Below are 5,052 nucleotides of genomic sequence, written 5' to 3' on the forward strand. Positions count from 1 at the left end.
TTACCTGTGGTAAAGGAGCATCTAACATCCAGGGGGCAGTGCTGTGGCAGGAGAGGAACTGGAACTTGCTGACTGAGGCATTGTATGTCCTAAAGTCTGACTAGCAAGTGAGCGGGTGCTCAGCCAGCCGAACAGATGGGCGTATAGTCTGAAGGCAGTGTGACCATGTGTGCTCATCAAGGCTGTTTCCTATCAAGCAAAATTTTCACCCACGGTTGTTCCAACAGCTGTTCACACTGAGCTTATATACTTCCAGTTGGGAAGAAATGTCACTGCCCATTTGTCTTTGAGTGGGATAAACTTTCCACCCAAAAAAGAAATCACCAGACTTTCAGCAGCCACAAGGTAACTGTGATGACAGACAGATCCCACTGAAATCCACAGTGGAGGATGTCCACCTGAGGGCACTTCCGAATTTGGGAGAGAAACCTCAGGTCTCTCGTACGGTGCCTTCAACTCCCACAGTATTCTGATGCCTTTATTGTAGTCTTCCGTGTGTGCAACACCACTTTCACAGATAAATCTGACATTTTGTTTTACTTCAAATATGGGATCTCATTAGTAAGGAAATATTTTATAGATCCCACAGCAAAGTTAAGAAGCAAAGATTTGAATCACCTATTATCCCTTATGGAAGTATGGGCTTAAGACCACACATACAAGCGGGTCTTCCAAAGTGAAGCCTAGCTAGGATAAGATGGAATGGTGAGAAGGAGGGGTCAGTGGTGGGCATGACACAAAGTGACTTCTAAATCTAAACTCTTCAAACAGTGATTCTTGTGGTTAGCTCTTCTGCTTTTGAATACTGATTTCCAGTTGCCTACACTAGGGTCCTACAATGAAACCTGGGGTCCTCCTTATGCTCTCTTATGCAGTGAGTTATCATTACAGCTGGTGTCTGTCCCTTGTCCCCATCCACAGTGCCATTGTTATGGTTCAAGCCATCATAATCTAACTGCAGCCATTGCAATAGCCTCCTTTTTGGTCCTTCTGACCTTGGTCTTGCCTAAGAGATTTTAGTCACTCATTTCCCCATGCCTCTAATTCGCTTCATAAACTTCTGTTAGATCACTGGTAACATGAAGTATTTATTACTTTCTTATTTATTTCACCCACTCAGACTGTAAGCTTCTTTAAAAATAGAAACAGGTAGGGGCGCCTGGGTGGCTCAGCCGTTAAGCGTCTGCCTTCGGCTCAGGTCACGATCCCAGGGTCCTGAGATGGAGCCCCGCATCGGGCTCCCTGCTCAGCGGGAAGCCTGCTTCTCCCTGTCCCACTCCCCCTGCTTGTGTTCCCTCTCTCGCTGTGTCTTTCTCTGTCAAATAAATAAATAAAATCTTTAAAGAAAAAAAAAAGGAAACAGGCTTTAGGGGCACCTGGGTGGCTCTATCCGTTAAACATCCCACTCTTGGTTTCAGTTCAGGTCATGAGATTGAGGCTGTGTCAGCGGGGAGTCTGCCTGAGGATTCTCTCTCTCCCTCTGCCCCTCTCCCTGATCACTTGAGCTCTTTCTCTCTCTTTCTCTCAAATAAATAAATAAATAAAATCTTAAAAAAAAAGAGAAGGAAATAGGCTTTTGTGTTTATCACTGAAGACTCTAGCATAATACCGGTCACAGATTAATCCTCGAAACACATGCTGAATAAATACTGTATATTTAATTTGTATTATAAACTCTGCTATTATTTTCCTAAAGTGAGAAGTGTATCCTTAATTGCACATGTACTTATATAAAGGCTTCATTTGTATGTTGATATTGAAGGGTAATTCTCCGATACTGAATTGTTAATTGTGTTCTAATTCATTTCAGCACCTCTGAACCACTAAGAGGGCTTGATTTTGCTAGTTGTATGAAGCAAAGATTACATGTCTGATTATTTCACTCATGTTTCTTGGATGGCTACCCTCTTTAGGATAAATGATATATCACTCAGAAAGAAATTCAAATCACTTTCCATTTCTCCAGCCTTATCTCCCACTAATTTCTTAAGAACACCCTCTATACTAAACACTTGCGGTTCATTAAATGCGTCACAGTTTCCTTTCTCTGCACCTTTGCACACATCATACCCTCTGACTTCTCTCCACAGCTCAGCTCTCTCAGTTCTCCTTGGGTCTCAAGCTTTGACCCAACTGTCAGTTTCTGTGTGCACCTTGCCAACCCCATTCCCACAGCTTCTGACTGAGTAAGGTGCCCCTCATCATCCCTGCTTTTGTAACAGCTCTCACATTAAGAAAAGTAAGTATATTGCCATATTCATCACCATATATCAAATACAAGTATGTGATTTTTCTTATATATATACTTGCACACATATTATTATTATGTATTATCTAATGTAATCCAAACAACAGAGTATAATGTAATCTACATTTCATTGACAAGGAAAAACTTCCCAAAAGTCACACAACTAGTAATTGACAAATCAGAGAGGGATTTGAATCCAGTTATGTCTATAGGACTCCAGAGTCCCTGCTCTCATCCACTTTGGTATTTGCTGTTTGATAGATTCCCCAAAGAGTGCATTCCTTTAGGGCAGGAACCGCATTTTTGATTTCTGTATCACTTGAACCTGGTGTGTCATTTTTCATTTATCACTTAGTTAATACTTGCCTCTAAATGAATGAATGAATGAATGCACCAGTGGATGGATGTTAGTTCTTTGGTATGTAAAAGAGGAGGCTTAAATAATCAGAGTTTTCTGGCTTATATTTCCATTTGAATAAATTTATACAATATAATTAGTACCCAATCAGAAAAAATAATGCCTTCTTGTGAGTGCCAGAATCTACCTCTAAACAAAAACTTTTAACATTCAGTAATCTGGAGGGCATCGTTCATGTAGTAATCCTCAACACTTCATTTCTCCATTAAATAGACCATTCCTGAAACGCAGGCCTAAATCATAAAATCCATTTGCAGTTCTTCTCTAGGATACTAATGGACGTTGGAAAATAACCATCAACAGGGCTTAAAATATGGACAGCGTTAAATAAGAGAAGCTTCACCCTGAGTCAATTCTCTTGGACTTATTGGTTTTACAGATAATTATTTCATACTTCAACCCAAATAGAAAAGAATATTTTTCAATAAATATTCTTGCTTAAGTTCAAAACCTTTGGGCGCCTGGGTGGCTCAGTCGTTAAGCGTCTGCCTCAGGTCATGATCCCAGCGTCCTGGGATCAAGTCCCACGTCGGGCTCTCTGCTCAGCAGGAAGCCTACTTCTCCCTCTCCCACTCCCCCTGCTTGTGTTCCTGCTCTCTCTATCTTTCTCTCTGTCAAATAAATAAATAAAATCTTAAAAAAAAAAAAGTTCAAAACCTTTGAAATACGTGGAACATCATCCTCAAGTTAGCAGCGCACTCTGTGTTTCTTTGTTTTGAAAAGCATACAGATTAATAAATTCAACTCTCTTAAAAGTAAGACTTCAGTGAAACTTTACAAAATAAATTTGAAAATTATGAATTCTATAGGGTTTTCTATTTTATGAGCTTTAGCAATGATGAGTTATCTAGGGTATCTGCATTACTTTCTTCAATTTTTATTTCTTCTGTATTTAAGTGTTACTTCTGAGATTATTCTTAGCATTCTGCTCTCTGGAGGCCAGCGACTCTGTTTGGCAGTTTCATCCAAAGAGTCCATTTTAATTATTTATTTACAAAAGCCAATACTGTTAAACATCAGGAAGAAGGGGAAATGATATTATAATCCTACCAAGAATGAATAAGGAAATATTTCACATTGAATTACTAATTTAGTAGTAACTCATCAATGCCTGTGTTTTGGTTCTATTATTAGGCGCTTAGATATATACTAACATTTGCTACTCTCAATCAGAATTATATTTTCTAAAGCATAAAAATCTTTTATCTCCTTTTCTAAAAGCATTCACACTGACAATGTAAAATTAATAGGACCCCACACAATATGGTTTGCTGGATCAGTCAGAACAGGCCAGGGTTTGTTGCGTTAACTACCAACCCCCAAATTTTAGTAGACTGAAATAATAAAGGTTTACTTTTATTTCTCATCATACATGTCTAACATGGGCATCAGAGGAAATCAGTCTATCGTGGACACTTAATAACACAAGATGACTGAGGCTCCATTTTGATATGTTTCTCTGGTCAGAATAGCAGGGGAAGAGTAACATGCAAGGCAATTCAACACTAGAGCCTGGACAAAATACATTTCACTTCTGCCTCTGAATCATTGCTTAGGACTAATTATATATTTTGACCCCACCCACAGAGGTGGCTGAGAAAAGTAATTCTTCCATATATCTCAAAGGAGAAGAGAACAAAATATGGATAATATTGGAGGTTTTAACTTTATTTGCAATGTCAACTTGAAATCATTCTGTATTTATTTACACATATAAAACTGGGCTTTCCAATTTGCAAGTATTAGCTTTTCTTTCATTGGTTAGTCATCAGATTTGGCCCCAGTGTAGATTTCTTTCCAGGTTTTTGAGCCAAATACCTATTCTCATTAATAGATGGATATTATGTATTTTTTAAATCCCAGACTCTTTCCCAGCATAGAATGCTTTTCTTGTTGCCCTATATCATAAATGAAGTGTGGAATACTCCCAGGGACTTTCCTTTCTCAAGTTCCTGTCTCCACATTAGGTTTTGTACATATAAATTCTAATACTTTCTAATGGCTACATATGATTTTTTGTGTGTGTGTGGTTTCTTCTGATATTCACCTTAATATTCTTTTTTTTTTTTTAAAGATTTTATTTATTTGAGACAGACAGAATGAGAGAGAGAGAGCACATGAGAGGGGGGAGGGTCAGAGGCAGAAGCAGGCTCCCTGCCGAGCAGGGAGCCCGATGCAGGACTCGATCCAGGGACTCCAGGATCATGACCTGAGCCGAAGGCAGTCGCTTAACCAACTGAGCCACCCAGGCGCCCTCACCTTAATATTCTTAAATTGCACAAGACCCCTCAATTCTCTGACCTCACTACCTATTTCTCCCCTTCACTCATTTTTTTACAGTGTGGTGGCTTCCTTGCTGTTCTTCAAACATCTGAGGCATGGTGTT

This window comes from Neomonachus schauinslandi, chromosome 2 (assembly GCF_002201575.2).
Source record: "Neomonachus schauinslandi chromosome 2, ASM220157v2, whole genome shotgun sequence".
Taxonomy (NCBI): domain Eukaryota; kingdom Metazoa; phylum Chordata; class Mammalia; order Carnivora; family Phocidae; genus Neomonachus; species Neomonachus schauinslandi.